At 40.6% G+C, this 18,786-nt stretch overlaps 1 long non-coding RNA gene across 1 annotated transcript; it reads left to right on the top strand.

Annotated features, from left to right (window-relative positions):
- The first annotated feature begins 3,653 nt into the window (after positions 1–3,653).
- Positions 3,654–18,044, top strand: LOC120572957. Its single transcript, XR_005641521.1, has 3 exons — positions 3,654–3,798; positions 15,880–17,527; positions 17,655–18,044. It is a non-coding gene; the product is annotated as an uncharacterized LOC120572957 (long non-coding RNA).
- Positions 18,045–18,786: the final 742 nt, after the last annotated feature.

Raw genomic sequence — 18,786 nt, 5'->3', positions numbered from 1 at the left:
TTTGACTTTAAAAAGCAGAAATAAGCTATTAAGTTGAATAAGGCACACAAAATGCAATGAAAGTAGTGTACTGATCCTTGATTTAACTTGAGAAGAGCGTTAATGGAACCATCCATCTATTAATATGTTAAATGTGTTGAGGAGGAGCAGAGACTGGGGGAAGGATGTCATCCTGAGACTTGATCTGTGGTGGAGCAACTACGCTCCAACCAGAGCTGTTCGGACCAATCAGATTGTCAGGGGGGGGGCGGGCTTTATACGATGATGGACAGATGATCAACAGTAACGTTATCAACCACGTCACCAAAGAGAGCTTGGGGGAGTCGGAAATCCCTTTATTTAGTTATGTGAAGAGGATAAACTCAAAATATATCAAAATCTAATGTAAAGTATTGTCTTGGGTCATTGGTCATGTGTAAGTGGGTGAAAGTAAATCTGGAGCTTTCTTAGTGGGTAAACTGCGTCTATATACCTGCGTATCATGTAGACTACACCGCTGAGGAAAAGTGAAATTACAGATTTTAAAAACTACTCTAAAAAGTAAAAGCACACAAAAACTGGGGATTTCCTAATAAATAAATTAAAAGAAATCTACAATAAAAGTGAGTGAATTTAAACTAAACCCTCTCTCTCTCTCTCTCTCTCTCTATATATCTCTCTCTCTCTCTCTATATATATCTCTCTATATCTCTCTCTTTTTTTTTTTTTTTTTTTTTTTTTTTTATATATATATATATATATATATATATACAGTGCCTTTATGAAAGTATTCGCCCCTTGAACTTTCTTCGAACTTTTGCCACATTTTGGGCCTCAAACATAAAGATATAAAACTGTAATTTTTGTGAAGAATCAACAACAAGTGGGACACAATCAGGAAGTGGAACGAAATTCATTGGATATTTCAAACCTTTTAAACAAATAAAAACGAAAATACAAGGTAAATTATTCAGCCCCCTTAAGTTAATACTTTGTAGCGCCACCTTTTGCGCGATTACAGCTGTAAGTCGCGTGGGGGTATGTCTCTATCAGTTTTGCACATCGAGACTGACATTTTTGCCCATTCCTCCTTGCAAAACAGCTTGAGCTCAGTGAGGTTGGATGGAGAGCGTTTCGTTTGAACAGCAGTTTTCAGTTCTTTCCACAGATTCTCGTTGGATTCAGGTCTGGACTTTGACTTGGCCATTCTAACACCTAGATATGTTTATTTGTGAACCATTCCATTGTAGATTTTGCTTTATGTTTTGGATCATTGTCTTGTTGGAAGACAAATCTCCGTCCCAGTCTCAGGTCTTTTGCAGACTCCATCAGGTTTTCTTCCAGAATGGTCCTGTATTTGGCTCCATCCATCTTCCCATCAATTTTAACCATCTTCCCTGTCCCTGCTGAAGAAAAGCAGGCCCAAACCATGATGCTGCCACCACCATGTTTGACAGTGGGGATTGTGCTGCCAGGTGATGAGCTGTGTTGCTTTTACGCCAAACATAACGTTTTGCATTGTTGCCAAAAAGTTCGATTTTGGTTTCATCTGACCACAGCACCTTCTTCCACATGTTTGGTGTGTCTCCCAGGTGGCTTTTGGCAAACTTTAAACGAAATTTTTATGGATATCTTTAAGAAATGGCTTTCTTCTTGCCACTCTTCCATAAAGGCCAGATTTGTGCAGTATAACGACTGATTGTTGTCCTATGGACAGAGTCTCCCACCTCAGCTGTAGATCTCTGCAGTTCATCCAGAGTGATCATGGGCCTCTTGACTGCATCTCTGATCAGTCTTCTCATTGTATGAGCTGAAAGTTTAGAGGGACGGCCGGTCTCGTAGATTTGTAGTGGTCTGATACTCCTTCCATTTCAATATTATCGCTTGCACAGTGCTCCTTGGGATGTTTAAAGCTTGGGAAATGTTTTTGTATCCAACCGGCTTTAAACTTCTCCACACCAGTATCTCGGACCTGCCTGGTGTGTTCCTTGTTCTTCATGATGCTCTCCCGCTTTACACGGACCTCTGAGACTATCACAGAGCAGGTGCATTTATACGGAGACTTGATTACACACAGCTGGATTCTATTTATCATCATTAGTCATTTAGGTCAACATTGGATCATTCAGAGATCCTCACTGAACTTCTTGAGAGAGTTTGCTGCACTAAAAAGGGGCTGAATAATTTGCGCACACCCACTTTTTCAGTTTTTATTTGTTAAAAAGTTTGAAATAGCCAATGAATTCCGTTCCACTTCATAATTGGGACCCACTTGTTGATTCTTCACAAAAAATTACAGTTTTATATCTTTATGTTTGAGGCCTGAAATGTGGCAAAAGCCGAAACGCTGGTATAATGACTCCGCAAGGCACTGTATATATTATAGCATATGGACATATATATATTGAATAAAGAAGTTTTTGGATTCTAAACATTAGCATGCCAGGTTGTTATGTAGTAAATCAGATGCTGCAGCTCTTAATAAAGACTTTGTTTTGTTTGTTTTTTACCAAAAATGCTTTTCGCTGGTCGGGGTGGGGGGTGTACCAACTGAATGTTGAAATAAATATTTTAAAAGGCGGTAGCCTAAATTACTGAAACATATGTTTTAGAAACACTTTAACCCCCTCGTGTTGTCTCCTCCCTCGACGGTGAAAGAAACACTTTTGTTTTCCCTCTCTCAATGTTTCTGTCAATGTTTTCAAAGTTTAGGGTGTTATTGTCTATAGTTTTTTGCGGTTTTCAGCGAGAGAGAAAGGGAGAGAGAGAGAGACAGAGAGGGAGAGAGAGAGACAGAGAGGGAGAGAGAGAGACAGAGAGGGAAAGAGAGACAGAGAGGGAGAGAGAGAGACAGAGAGGGAGACAGAGAAGAGAAAGAGACAGAGACAGGGAGGGAGAGAGAGAGAGGGAGAGACAGAGAGAGAGAGGGAGGGAGAGAGAGACAGAGAAGAGACAGAGACAGGGAGAGAGACAGAGGGAGAGACAGAGAAGAGACAGAGAGAGAGAGGGAGGGAGAGAGAGACAGAGAAGAGACAGAGACAGGGAGAGAGAGAGAGCGAGGGAGAGCGAAAGAGGAGAGGGAGAGAGAGAGAGGGAGGGAGAGAGAGAGAGGGAGAGACAGAGAAGAGACAGCGAGAGAGAGGGAGAGACAGAGCGGGAGAGACAGAGAGGAGAGAGAGAGAGAGGAGGGAGGAGAGAGAGAGAGGGAGAGAGAGAGGAGGGAGACAGAGAAGAGAAACAGAGAGAGAGGAGAGAGAGAGGAGAGACAGAGCGGGAGAGACAGAGGGAGAGAGAGAGAGAGAGAGAGAGGGAGGAGAGACAGAGAAGAGACAGAGAAGGAGAGAGAGAGAGGGAGAGAGAGAGAGAGACAGAGCGGGAGAGACAGAGAGGGAGAGAGAGAGAGGAGGGGAGGAGGGAGAGAGAGAGAGGGAGGGAGGGAGAGACAGAGAGAGGGCAGAGAGGAGGGAGGAGAGAGACAGAGAGGAGACAGGAGGAGAGACACTTACACTCAGGCTACATACCTCATCTATCGTTCTTTTATTGTTCTCTTCTATTTATTAAGCTCATTTAATAGTTTTAACCTTCCTTCTTCTTTATCTAGCTGCTATTTTAATTTTCACAACTGCCAGACAACCTCCCAACCAATATATGAATAAATGGGCTCTCCTCAGCTCCTCCCATTAATAAAGGGAACAAGGCAAACCTAACGGCAGCTAGATGCTTCCTCTTTTCTGTGTAAACCAGATAACGGAGGATCTCCGCTCTCTCAGCTGTTATGACTCCGTTTCTGTTCCTGTTATTTCTCTGGAGCAGCTTCAGGTAAATAACAGCTTTTATTGATAAGGTTTATGTAACGTTAGACAGTAAATGTTTTATCGTCATGGGCGTAAATACACATTTCTCAAGAGCATACTGACGGGGACGGCTAGTTAGCTATGTAGCTAACATTAGCTAGCCCGTCCGGGCGGACACTAGATTATAAAGTAAACAGCTTAATTAAAGCATTCACACACTTGTCGAAGTGAGGTAAACCCGTTGCTATCGTCAGATGGGAGGTGACTTTGTTCAGTTCCTGTTCTGTCAACAGGGTTGTCACGTTCATCACCAGCCAGTCTTAGACCCTGTTTACACGTGCGTGGTTATATGTTTACAAACCGGAGACATTTCCCTTCGTTTACACGCTAACGGAGAATTCTCCTCTGAAACCGAGTCTTTCTAAAAACTCTGGCCAGAGTGGAGATTTATGAAATCTTCGTTTGCACGTTTGAAAGTAGCTAAACTGAGACATGAGACAGGAAGTGATTCGTGGTTGTTACCCTCTCGTTACGCTGTCACCAACAGGTCTGGCGTGCTCTTAACGGCATTAACGGCATATACGGGTACATGTAAACAAACACTTTTCTCAAAACGGAGAGGGTGAAATGTCCGTTTATGAAAATAGCCGGCCACGTATAAACGTAGCATTACTTCGTATTAACATAGTCTTTATTTAATTAGCTTCCCTTAGCTTAACAGCCGTACCTGAGCACATGTCTCCACATAGCGTTATACCCATAGACATAATATAGAGTAGACGCCGCATCGACCGCTGCTGCCTACTGGCGCTGACCATGGATGGATGGATGGATGGATGTTGTTTATTTTTTTTGTTGTTGTTGAAATATTAAGATTTACAAGCAAACATGGCTGCCAAACCTTGTTACATCAGAGTAGGATACAAAGGAAAATATAGCCAGATGGAGCAGCTCTTAATACAAACAGGAAATATACATGTAGTCATAGTAACAAAAGTAAGGATGATTTATAAAGGAGAAGGGACATTCAAATAAGGAAATTAAAGAAAGAGAGAGAGGGGAAAAAAAGGGGAGATTTCAGACATTGTTCAGCTATTAACCTCAGTTGGGAAGTGTTTTAGGGTATCATATATGTTTTGTGCTTTAGGACTTTTCAGAGATTTTAAGGATTTCATATACAGTTTAAACCCATTTAAAAAAAACAAATTTGGGAGATGATTTCACAATTCTACATCTGTGAATAAAGAATTTAGCTAGACATACAATTGTATTAGTACAGAGCTCATCACCTTTGCTTTGCAATATCAATCCAAATGTTATGTCGTCACAGGAGAAAGAGGTTGGGAATGAAGACATCTGTTGCTTAACCCATTTATGTATATCACACCAAAATGTCTGTATCACATTACATGAGAAAAACACATGGTCCGTAGTTTCAACATCATTTTCACAGAATGTACATTTTTTATCATCTATACCAAAGCGAAGTCTCAGTAATTCATTAGAAGGGTAAATGTTGTTCATTACTTTGAAATGTGTTTCTTTCACTTTAGGAGATATAGGGAGTGTTAGATACATTGTCCTTAGTTTAGTGATCGAAACTTTATCAACTTTTTGTAGTATGTTATTTTTATTATGCACTTTAGGGTAAAGATAATCAATAAAACAATTTCTAATAAAGTGGTTAGGGCATTTTGTATCCAGAATAGAGAACCCTTGAATTGATAGTGGGGCCAATTGTGGTTGTATCGGATAATATGCCAAAATGTTTCTTGTTAGAAGGACTAATCCTTGGGTAGTGCTTTATGTAATGTAATGTAAATGTAACTTTATGTAAGTCTGATTTTAAGGGTTGGAAATTATGTTTGATGCAAAATTGTTCATATTTAAAAATTGTCCGTTGGTATCCATTAAGTCAATTCACGGACCATATGCTTCTCCCATACCAATCCTCAAAGAATAGAGATTTGTTGCGTGTGCAAAATATATCTATTGTTCCAGAGTACAGATGTATGGGGTGAGAAGTTATGTACGTATTACATTTTCCAATACAAGAGTATTTGTTTGTGAAACTCTGACAATGAAATAGGTAGTTTGTTAAAGGAGAATTCCGGTCGATTTCAACCCGTAGCTCTGTTGTTTGTTTGTTTGTCTGTTTGTTTATTGACTTTGACTGCCTTAATGGAACCTTAAAAATAAATTGGTTAAAATATTGGATCAAACACAGCAACTCCTTTTGGTATTGTATTCCAAAGACCTTATTCAAGAAAATTGGAGGATTAGAATTTCTTCCTCAGAGCGGACTTTAATGTTAAAGGAGAATTCCGGTTCGATTTCAACCCGTAGCTCTGTTGTTTGTAAATCAGGAGTACCGTCAGTAGCGGAAAAACGAAAACAAACGGTGCCGCTACACCGAAGTTATCCTCCTGCTAACGGTAAAATCTCCGCTGCCGCGGAGGTTGTAGACGGTGAAAGCTCAAGCTCAGATATCTCTTCATTTGGTTGCCGCAATTTGGAAAGGCACAAACGCGAACCATTTTCTGATAGTAGTCCTGATCTAACTCCAAGCTCCGTCTGTCAGCTCTGTGAGCTCCTCCCTGCTTCTGCAGACAGGCAGGCTCTGGCGTTGCTAGGTTACCTATGCAAATGAGCTGATGAACTCTTAAACTGCAGGTCAGCTCTGCTTCACTGCGGTGTCAGGTTACAGCCTGTTGATACATGCTCATTACTATGGACAGGACCTCGGCAAATTGTTTTTTGTGGAAAAAATACATTTTGGATTATTGGATTGTATGAGATCGGCACTCGATTGTTGAGGACTTGACCGAAAGCTTTACATAAACAGAGGTAAGGATTAACACAACTTTTATGCCTTTCTGTCACATCTACCGCGTCAAATTCGCTGTGTTCCCTCGTAGGAATAACTGCACATGGCTAAGCACTAGTAATGGCATTTCGAACACGTTTAGAGGCTAAAAAACACGCTTTAAAACTTGCCCTGTTTAAGCCTTGTTTAAGACTGTTGGGTGCAAAATCTAGCAGGAGGATAACTCCGGTGTAGGGCACCGTTTTCGTTTTCTCGCCCACTGACAGTACTCTGATTTACAAACAACAGAGCTACGATCAGTCGGTTGGAATTACGTATTCCTTTAACATTAAAGTCCGTCTGAGAAGAAATTCTAATCCTCCAATTTTCTTGAATAAGGTCTTTGGAATACAATACCAAAAGGAGTTGCTGTGTTTGATCCAATATTTTAACCAATTTATTTTAAGGTTCCATTAAGGCAGTCAAAGTCAATAACTTTTAGTCCTCCATCCTTTGTGTCTTTAACCATATTGCTTTTCTTCATATAATGTGGTCTGTTTCTCCAGATGAAGTTTAGGTTGATTTGGTTGATAGATTTAATCAAATTGTTTGGAATGGCATTGGAGTAGGCTGGATAAATACATCTTGATAAACATCTTAGTTAGGTAAATTCGACCTAGTATGGATAGGTCCCTCTGTAGCCATATATTTAGTCTTGATTTGCATTCTTTGATTTTATTTTCTACATTCAGAAGTTGGCTTTGTTTTTGGTCCTTGGAGGGTAAATCCCCAGGTATTTGATTTCTGATTTAATAGGATATTACAGATGTTTTCCAGTGAAGTGTCGTGTACAGCCAGCAATTCACACTTTTAAGTTTAGTGTTAGACCTGAGGCATTGGAGAATTTTTCAATTTTGGCAATAGTTGTTGATATTTGGTATTTATCTTTTAAGAATATTGTTGTGTCATCCGCTAGTTGGCTAATTACAATGTCTGTGCCAAGTACATTACGTTTTTTAATATCATTACAGTTTTTTATATAGATTGCTAGCATTTCTGTGGCTAAGATGAACAGGTATGGTGAGATGGGGCAACCTTGAGGAATACCCACATTAATCTTGACGCTTGGGGTGGTGCCGCTAGGTAATAGGACACAGCTACTAATATCTCGATATAATCCACCAACCCATTTTCTAAATTTGATTCCAAATCCAAAGTGATTGACCTCGAAAGAATAAATGGATGCTGCCGGAGTCCGAATGCTTTATAGAAGTCTAAAAAAGAAGGAAACCATCATCCTTTTATTTGGTTTCTGTACTCAATAATGTCCATTACCAATCTTATATTGTTGTGGATTGACCGTCCTTTTAAGAACCCTGACTGTGTATCTGCAATAATATTTGAAATCCCTGTCTGAAGACGAGAAGCAAAGATGTAAGTTAGGAGTTTGTAGTCTGAATTTGAGTGTAATGGGTCTTCTGTTATCTATAATTCTGGGGTCTTTCCCCGGTTTTGGAAATGAGATGATACGTCTCATTGTTGGTGAAAGCACACATGTTTCAAATATTTCGGTAAAGACTTGTAGCAGCAGGTCTCTTAATAACCCTCCTGTTATCCTTGGGGTCAATTTGACCCCATTCAATGTTTAACATCTCTAAAAAAGGGCTTGACATCTTTTTTTGCTTCATATTGAATGACTTTTCCTAATTTAATGGGGACAACTGGGTAAACATAAAATTAACATGATATATTTTCAATGTCCTGTATGCATTTTGTAGCATTGATGTTCCTTGGGGTCAATTTGACCCCAGGCTGTTGTAGCTGTAGCATAGAAAATATGAACATTTTACATAAATTTGCTGAGATTGTTTCTGGGTATTGAGGTACGTTCACATGCAGGTTGTTGCAATTTCACAATCTTCAATTCCCTCCCCCACCCCCACACACCCACCCACCCTCTGTGAGGGAGGAAAATATATTGTTCCCGCAACTCTGGGAGAGGGAAATATTTCGCGCACTCTGGGAGAGGGAAAATATTGTTCTTGCATGGATGATTTTGTCGCATCATAATACAGGGGGCGGGAACATATAAAAGCTCACCGCGCAGGCACCGCTGCCTTCTAAACCATTTCTCTTGGTGCTCGATGTGCTCTCTGTACACTCACTTTCATTTGAAAATGGCCTGCAAGAAAAGGTTTTCTGTCAGTGAAATTTTTTTTTCTGCTCTTTGACACTGAAAGTGACATAGAGGAGAATGTGTCCGAGACTGAGGATAAGGTTGAGGAGGACCCTGATTGTGAGGCATCAACCTCTGAAGACAATGAGACTGTTGGGTTTGACCTTTCTGTTGTCTCTCAACCACCAGGAGCACACATTACCTTACCCAAAAACGGAAAATTATTATTGTCCCTCCCCCACTTGAACGACAGGGTGCTGGGGTAGTGCTGCTAATGTGATAAAAATGATTCTAGGCCCCAACCAGATATGCTGTCAGTCATGTCCATGACATAAAATCAGCATTTGAGCTTTACATGACACCATCAGTTGAAAAAGATATACTTGAAATGACAAATTTAGAGGGAAGTCGTGTGTATGTGGACAGTTGGAAAGATGTGGATGTGACAGACCTCCATGCCTACATTGGGTTGCTCATTTTGGCAGGAGTAAACAAGTCAAAAAGTGAAGCAACAGCAAGCCCTTGGAATGCTGAAACTGGAAGGGGGCATATTTCCAGCCACTATGTCTCTGAAAACATTCAATGTTTCCGTGACAAATTGGCAGCAATACGGGATGTATGGGACGAGTGGGTGCAGCGATTACCCTTTCTCTACAATCCAGGCCCCCATGTGACTGTGGATGAAGGTCTGGTTGCACTTCTTTTCAATTTAAGTTGAATCAGGGGGATATTTTTATAGTGATTTTCATATGTTTCCAATAGTCACGTAATATGAGTGTGGGAGGGAGGTGGGGGCTGTCAACATTTTCTTGTTGCCAGTTTAGGCTGTCAACATAAAAATTTGGTAAAAGATTTTTAATTACCAACATTTTCTGGAGGTTTAAAATCCTGGGGTCAAATTGACCCCAAGGATAATGGATGTTAGTAAATTTCAGGATAACAGGAGGGTTAAATCTACCCAAAAATGTCTGTGAAAGTCACCTGTGAGACCATCGGATCCAGGGGCTTTGTTAAGAGAAAGACGACCAATTAATGCATCAAGTTCTGTAATTGTTATTTGGCTTTCACATGTTTGTTTGAGGCCATCCTCTATTTTTGGAATATGTTTTGCTATGTCCTGAAAAAAATTCTGACAGTTCACTCTAGAAAATTTAGAGCTATAAAGCTGGCAATAGAATTTCCAGATTTCTGAAGAGATACATTTTTCATCTGTGACTTCATTATTATCAACCATCAAGGGATCTGATGCTCTTTTTTCCTGTCTTCTTTTTCAAAACCACAGAAATACGCTGAATTTTTTTCACCCTCCTCCTATCCACTTAGCTCTGGATCTAATACGCACCCTTGGGCCTTTTACGACTGTAGATTTCATCTAGTTAAGGTTGTAGGTTTAAAATCATTTGTTTATCGTCTTCAGTTGGGTTTGGTCTATTGCAGTACATATTTAACTGATTAATAATGTCTACTTCTTGTTTTTCACTATCTTTTTAATTGTTTTACTGAATGAGATGGTAAATTAGTCGTATTTTTATATTTTAGGAATTCCCACTTTTGGTAGCAGTTGTTAGCTCTTCAGAATTGGCATATTCTTTAATTAATAATTAGATTTTTGGCGAGTAGTTATTATTTTTGAGCAGGCTGGAGTTAAACTTCCAATATGTGTGTGAGTGGACATTGTTGCCATTGGGTTTGATCTGTAGTAGAATAACACTATGATCTGTTAGTGGTGCAGCAGAAATATCAGAGCTAATATTATAAGCTAGCAAATGATTTGCAATCAACCAGTGATCGATTCTGGATTTATAATTGTGGTTTGAGCTAAACCAGGAGTATTTAGATATTTCTGGATTTAAGTGTCTCCAAGTATCAATCAAATTTTGTTTTTCGCAAAAGCTCTTGAATATTGTATTCGGGTGACTTGCAGAGTATCTGCAAGGGTATTTATAAAAAAAATCATCATGAACTAGGTTTAGGTCGCCGCCAATGATGATGTTATCAGTTGAGTGTGTTAATTTGAGATTGTCTAAATGTAAACTAATTTGTTCAAGTAGGTTTCGGTTTTCTCTACTAATATTAAATCCATAAATGTTGTCACGGGGTGAAGTTTGGTGATCCGCCAGAGTTCGTCCCTGAAGTGGCGTCCTTTTGAACTCCTTCCAGTGTGGTGCAATTTTTCCGATAGCAGAGATGATTTGTCGTGTGTTTTCGTCTTGTCCCTCCTGTAAGCCATTTACTCGCAGGTTCCACCTTCTTTTATAATGCTCCAACTCTACAGCTCTATTTTCCACTTCTGCAGCTCTTTTCTCCAGAACTCTTTCAGTTGTTTCACCTCGACGTGCAGCTTTTGGCACTGTTCTTTACAATCTTTGATCTCGGCAGAGTTGAACTCCACAGCTTTCACGATGTTGGTTAAGGTCAGCGTGTTCTGCTTTAGCTCCGCTTTGAAGTCCTGCATCATGCTTTGAAGAGTGCTGACAGCGGCCAGGATCACAGAGTAAGAGGCGTTGTCAGCATGGGCTTCAGCAGTCACGACGTCGTCTGGTTTTGACCTTTTCAGTGGTGCTGGTGGTTTAGAAGGAGATGCTAAGGTGTTTTTAGTACCTCTGGTGTTAGTTTCCATCCTTTCAGGACCGCCATAGTCGTGTTCTTGGAGAACCTTCGATTTAGCATTAGCTTTTGTGCTAGCCATGTTATGGTTTGCAATATATCGTATTCCAGGAGGTGCTCCGGGGTCACTTACACACTTCTGAAATATTAAAATAAGTTCCCTACAAATTTTACATCTGATATTTTAGGGTGTTGTTGAGTCAAAAGTTAATTCTGTTGATATTCAAGGCTTTGCTACTCTGAGCCATTCACAGTGCGTCTGCTCTCTCCGCCATCTTGAGCCGCCTCCGCTGATGTTGTCACTACCCAAAGTGAGTAGAGTGCAGATTTTGAGTTGCGCATGCGTCACTTTGCGACAAGTAGCCTACAAGATGCTAACGGCGTTTTGAGCTAACATTAGCAATCAAGTAGCCTACTAGATGCTAATGGCGTTTTTAGCTAACGTTAGCAATCAAACAATCCTAGCTAGCTAAAACGTTTTCAAATGACTGCTGCTGGCTACAAGTTAGCAATCAAACAACAATGGCTGTCACTTGAATGGCGTTTTGAGCTAACGTTAGCACTCTTAACAATCATAGATAGCTACAACATTTTTGAAAATGATTTCCATCTTCTGTTATTGTATGTAAAGAGAAAAGTTTATTATTCTACAGATTTCACAAATTTCAGTAAGACACGTTATGCCGTAAACCGTATAAATCTGCACTCTACTCACTTTGGGTTGTGACAGATATATGAAGAGAACTGGATCCAGTGTTCAGGTGAAGCCCTGTACGTTCCAGTGAGAGTTGCTCAAAAGCGCATTAAGCAGACATGGAGCTCGGATCTTCTGCATTCTTGGCCCATGATGTCACGATGGACACGCGCACTAGCAACAATTTGTTTGCGTTGTCTTAGCAACCTGTAGCAACATGCTCGTTCGTGAGCTTCTCTCTCGCGTCTTACAAGTGGCGAACTCACAAACTCGCCTTTTTCATTGTCTAAAATATTCACTAACGTTAAACATTGTGTTTTCGTTTTTCCCGATCGTTTACATGCTTAGCTAAATAAACGATAGATCTATTTAGCTAGACAAACAAGGAGATTTAATCATTAAAATCGTAGTCGTGCTACTAGCTAGCTAGCTACTAACGAGCGCTAGCAGTTAGCCTGCAGTTTGGTGAACAGAGCTCATCCACGTTACAAGCTTTACAGCATACAGCCCTCAGGTGGATCATAACAGAGAACCAAGGTGATGTAATCACTATGTCTGTAGCAACGTTATGTAGGCATATAGCTAGCTATGTATAGATCTGAATACAGCCATGCTAGCTACCCCTGATGTTAGCAACTAGCTAGCTAGCTGATAGCCCCGACAGTTTGGGAAACGCTAATGACGTTACATCCACGTAACAGGCTTTACAACATACATACACATAACTTCATAAGATAATACCATGGACTTATTAATCGAACATATGGTGAATTACAACCATTAGCTATATCCATTATTACAGCTAGCTACATGAGCTCGGGAGAACAGTCCCGTGCAGGGGCGGATCTAGAAAAATATTTCTGGGGTGGCGAGAGGGGGGCAGGAATTTTTGAGGGGTGGCAATATGTCAGACGTATATTTACTGAATTTAATCAGTTATCACAGTTTGATGAGAAATAGTATGTACACACTACAAAAGGGCACAGGCTGCCATTTACAAACTCATACAGACAAACTTCATCTCATGCAATCAATGTCCTGCATTTGGGGTTTTATTTGAAACAGTTCATATTAGGAATAAGTGACCGTACAATATAATCTCACTTAATAGGAGATATAGAAGTATTATAGAAGTAAGGGGCATTATCACAGGAAAGGCATTAAGTTAAGACCCAGGTGATGAGAGGCAGATGTGTGAGAGGGGAAGCAAACTGTTTTGGACTGTTTCAGAGAGGCAGCGTTGCAGGCAGCATTTGTACAAGATTAGGAACTGTCATTGATTAGTTCTAACCATCAGACTGTGTTAACACACTAACATTTTAGCCTGGGAGAGTATTTTTAGGTTCATTTCTTTATTTTTTATATTTAATCTGAGCAATAGATCTAAAATACATTCTACACAAAATATAAAAACTCATCTCCCCATCTCATCACACTTTCACACTGACAACTTTCCCTAATTATTCATATTTAAGCTTTCTCATTTGTTGTTCTTATTCATATCTAACTTAGTATACTATGCATCAACAATTTCCATACCGTGTGGACCAGCTTGACTGGAGATGGTTGGTGATGGCCCAGGCACTCTGCTTTCCCTTTCACTGTCTGAGCCCTGCACGTTCTCTTGTCTCTCGCTTTCTCCTTCCTCATCTTGGTGATGCTCTCCCTCCATATCTTCACCGCTGTGGTCTTCTCCCACCTCCTGTCCCTGGTCGCCTTGGCCTTGTATTCTGTCTCTGTCACGTTTCTGTTGCCCTTTTTCTCTCTCCTTCCCCCTCTTTTCTATCTCCTTCCACCTCTTCTCTCTCTCCTTCCACTTCTTTTCTCTCTCCTTCCACCACATCTTCTCCATCTACCTTGCTCACTTGTTAATTTTCTATTTCTCGCCTTTCTCTTTGGAGACAAAAACTGAATATGCTACCTTTCCTCTTCATTTCTGTACGATTCAATGTAACGATGTTTTCCTTGACAGACGTTGAATCAATATTAGCTTTTGTAGCCTACTTTACACAGAACAAACATCCGACCCTAAGTAACATTGTATAGTTGGCAAAATAACGTTCTTCAACCTGATTTTTATCATCTCAAAATCAGCGCAGCTATGCTAGCACTGTGCTTTCGTTATAATTTCATTTCTGGATAGATAGTTAATCCGTTTTGACTTCTTTCCTCCTGTGTCTCCATTCATCACGACTCCTGGCTCCCTGCGGCTTGAAATTCAGTTTTCCAAAACAAACTCTCTACTCTCTGCCCCCCGTCATCTTATGCTGCATTCACTGCAGTCGGACATGGAGACACGCTCGTAGGTGTCAAATTGGCCATAACTTTTACCGTAATTCGTTGCTGCCAACTGGGGTGGCAGCAGGGGTGGCAAGGCTTTCTTTTAGGGTGGCAGTTGCCACCCTATGCCACCCCGGTAGATCCGCCCTGGTCCCGTGGGTCTGCTCGTGTCCATTTTGCGCGTTCATCATGCCAGATTTAATAATTCTGGATTCGCTTCTAGTGAATGTTAAAAACGTGACTTTTTAAACAAGGACCCTTTCAGTGTTCGGGCTGGTAGGTTGATATACCCCAAAACAAATTATCCGCTGAAATACAGACGTTTCTTTCGCCATGCAAAGTCTCTGTGAAAAGTCTTTCTGCGCCATGGGGTGCAGTACCCCCCCCTATCGCTAAGTCCATGGTGGCTTTTAGACATGGTGCTCTTCCTGGGGGCTTGGCGCTGACGAGCCGTAGAGCCGCCACCTTGGACCGGTCACCCGCTCCTTTCAGTATAATCTGTTTGGCAGGTGCAATGAGTTGTCAGCGCATTTAAATAATCATACCTCACTGAATACCTAACTGATTTTTACGCAGATTTTTTTTGCTGCAAACGTCATACACGTAGCTATGATACATGACACATGGTTCGGTGTATTTTAATATTCATAGTGGGCTTAACAGTAATATAATATTCTGATATATGATATAAGGTGACCAGATGTCCAAGATCAAAATGGGGAACATAGTCCCCGAAAAGGAAGAAAGACAGGGACATTTCCAGTTTGACTGTCTGATTGAAAAACCTAATGTTGTGTCTTCAAAAACAAAATGGGGACAGAGGGTTTTTTTTGTATTCAGCCAGGGACAGGCAACCAAAAACGGGGACTGTCTCCTGAAATGATATGTGATGTAGGCTATGATAGGTATTTTGAAAATCACACGCTACAAATATGATAGAAAAGCAGAAACAGATACTGGCAGTAAAGTCAGATATTGACTTGCTTTTAATATTTGTCTCTCTCACACACACACACACACACACACACACACACACACACACACACACACACACACACACACACACACACACACGCGCGGCAGTAAATCCTTCTCTCCTCAAAGCCACTTCCCACTTCTTCCTCACATCTTTGTTCTTGGGAAACCTTGGGAAAAAAAGAAGATTTGGGAAAGTCTACTCAGAAACATTTCAAAAGGAGGTTAAGCTTATTTTCTTCCTTCACATTTCTTAGAACCTTTCTTCAACAAAACTACTATTTTGATGCATATGTGTTGATAATGAGCCAAAGGGTTGTAGCGCTGTAACGTGTAGTTACGTTTTGTAGCCACGGTGTAGATTTTAACAACATTTCCTGAAGGATTAGAGCTGAACTATTGATGAGTCATGTCAACACGTATCTCAGTGAGGAGCTTCTTCATGTGTTGACCTCGTGGTAATAAAGTCCTGTGATATCTCTGATAATTAACATGTGTTACACCTGATGGAGGTCTTTAGAAATACCATGACTTTTATTGATTACTATTGTTGATTATTGTTTTTCAGACCTGACTGAGGTAACCGTGAACCCTGGAGATGATGTCATTCTGCCATGTAAGGCTGCTGATTCCTCCATCACCACTCTAGGTTGGACCAGACCTGACCTGGAGCCAGATATCGTCCTCTATTACAGCGATGAACACCTGGATACAACCTACCAGCATCCGTCATTTAACCCTCGTGTTGTCCTGGGGTCATTCTGACCCCAAATGAAATCTTTTGCCCGTCAAAATGTATTTTATTCATCAATTGGTCTGAAAATAATGGTGAGTGTTTAACACTATGCTCTTAATGCCCAAACTAAGTTTGAAGTAATTTGATTGAATGATGGGTTTTTTACTGAATGTAATATCTTCTGTTGTCCTCTGGGGTCAAAGGGACCCCGCAGCACAAAGTGGTGAAATGGAGCAAATAGTCCGAACATCCTGGCTTACCAAAACCTCTCTGATCATGGATGGTTGATGGGTGGGCTCAAGCAATGGTTAGGACAACAACAAGAACAACCAAACAGGTCTTTTCTCCCGGCAGTTGGGGCGTTTCACAGTTTAGTCTGAGAGAGAGTGAGGAGGAAGAAGCTCTATACTGCACAGGACGCTTGCCAGATATTTTTTAATATAAAATCTGAGATAGAAGAATATTTCCAGTAAAAGGAGGAAACATTGGCGCCGGGAGAGCTCAGTTGGTCGAGCGGGCGCCCATATATAGAGGTTTACTGCTCGATACAGCAGGCCCAGGTTTGACTCCCTCCTCTCTCTCCACTTTCATTTCTTCAGCTGTCCTGTCAATAAAGGCCTAAAAATGCTCAAAATATCTTAAAAAACAAGAAAAAAGGATGAAACATTGATCTGGTCTTCCCTCCCTCCCAGTGACGGAGGAAGCATGTTGACCGCAGAGAGAGAGACAGGCCACCGTATATGCAAGGTCTCAAATTCATAACATAAATTCCACTTTTGAGCTGTCTTATTGGCCTTATATTTCTAATGGAATAAAGAAAATGGTGTTAATGTGTTTGAATGAAGTGGTTATTAAAGGTGTAATACAGAATTAGTTGAATTATCCACTAAATATTAATTAATTAACAGTAAAACCAGATGGGGTCAGTTTGACCCCAGAGGACAACAGGTGTGATTATGGGCTGCCATTAAAACAATTAAAATGATTTAAGAACTGCATCCTTACTAAACTCTGACATATACCACTCTGTGATGAGTCCAATAGTCAAAATAATATTAAATTAAAAATAATTTTTACTCAGAAACAGGGTGTACTTTTATATAAACAAGGTCTATTGGCTCTAAATTCCAAAACGAAGGGAAACGTGTAGTAATGGGTTGAACTGAAGTAAGACTAAAGGTGTAACACAGAATAGATTGATAATTTATACTTTATACTTTAAATAACAGTCAAACCAGGGGGGGTCATCTTGACCCCAGAGGACAACAGGTGTAAGACATCCAGGAGGACATTAGGAGGGTTAAGGACAGGGTGGACCTGGTGGACAGACAGCTGAAGGACGGAGACGTGTCTCTAACTCTGAAGAATGTGAGCAGACACGACAACGGGACATACAAGTGTCGAGTTGCACCAGCTGGTTCCTACATCAACGACTCTAAGCCAATCAGAATCGTCCGTCTGCAGGTTCCAGACCCAGCAGGTGAGTGAGTCTCTCTCAGTGAGTTTTTCTGAGTATCAGATTGTAGCTGCAGTTTCTAACATCAGAGAGGATGAAAGCTGCTCCACTATCCACACATCTACTGACTCATATGTTTTATTATCTTCAGGTTCAAACCGAGGACACTCCGAGGATGGAAACTCCTCTCCTGTAGGTCGATACCGGGGACTGGCAGCAGGTGTTCTGGTTCTTGTAGCTGTTGCAGTGGTTGGTGTCCTGATATATAAAAGACACAAGAACAACAGATCAAGACAACCTGCTGCTGCTGATGATGAAGCATCGGGTGATAAGTTGATTGCTCTGACGTCCTCTGGGGTCTCCCATGACGAGATGGTCCCAGAGAGAGAGATTTGATTTGAATGAACTTTACCTTTAGAGAAATAGAATATTTACTCAAGTAAAAGTACTGTTGCTTGGGGCGACCTCTAGGTCCCCCAGTAGAGCGTGCGCCCCATGTGGGCTGAGTCCTCGGCAGCGGCCCGGGTTCGAGTCCAACCTGCTGCCCTTTGCTGCGTGTCATCCCCCTTCTCTCTCTCTCCCCCCTTTCCTGTCTATGCACTGACACTCTGAAATAAAGGGAAAAAACACCCAAAAAATAATCTTTAAAAAAGTACTTTTGCTTTAAAGAAAAACATTACTTAACCAAAAGTACTTATACTTGTACCTAGTATAAATTAATTGTTCTTAAGTGAAAAAACAAAATTAGGCTACTTATTTGATACCTGATAAAAGATAAGTCAGTTAAAATGTTCAAGAGCAAAATGAATATATATATATATATATATATATATATATATATATATATATATATATATACAGTGCCTTGCGAAAGTATTCGGCCCCTTGAACCGTTTCGACCTTTTGCCACATTTCAGGCCTCAAACATAAAGATATAAAACTATTAGTTTTTGTGAAGAATCAACAACAAGTGGGTCCCAATTATGAAGTGGAACGAAATTCATTGGCTATTTCAAACTTTTTAACAAATAAAAAGCAAAAATAGTGGTGCAAAATATTCAGCCCCTTTACTTTCGATGTGCAAAACTCCAGAAGTTCAGTGAGGATCTCTGAATGATCCAATGTTGACCTAAATGACTGCAATGATGATAAATAGAATCCAGCTGTGTGTAATCAAGTCTCCGTATAAATGCACCTGCTCTGTGATAGTCTCAGAGGTCCGTGTAAAGCGCAGAGAGAGCATCATGAAGAACAAGGAACACACCAGGTCCGAGTCACTGTTG

Source organism: Perca fluviatilis, chromosome 14 (assembly GCF_010015445.1).
Source record: "Perca fluviatilis chromosome 14, GENO_Pfluv_1.0, whole genome shotgun sequence".
NCBI lineage: Eukaryota > Metazoa > Chordata > Actinopteri > Perciformes > Percidae > Perca > Perca fluviatilis.
Note: the sequence above shows the minus strand (reverse complement) of the source record. Positions and strands in the feature narration are given on the sequence as shown.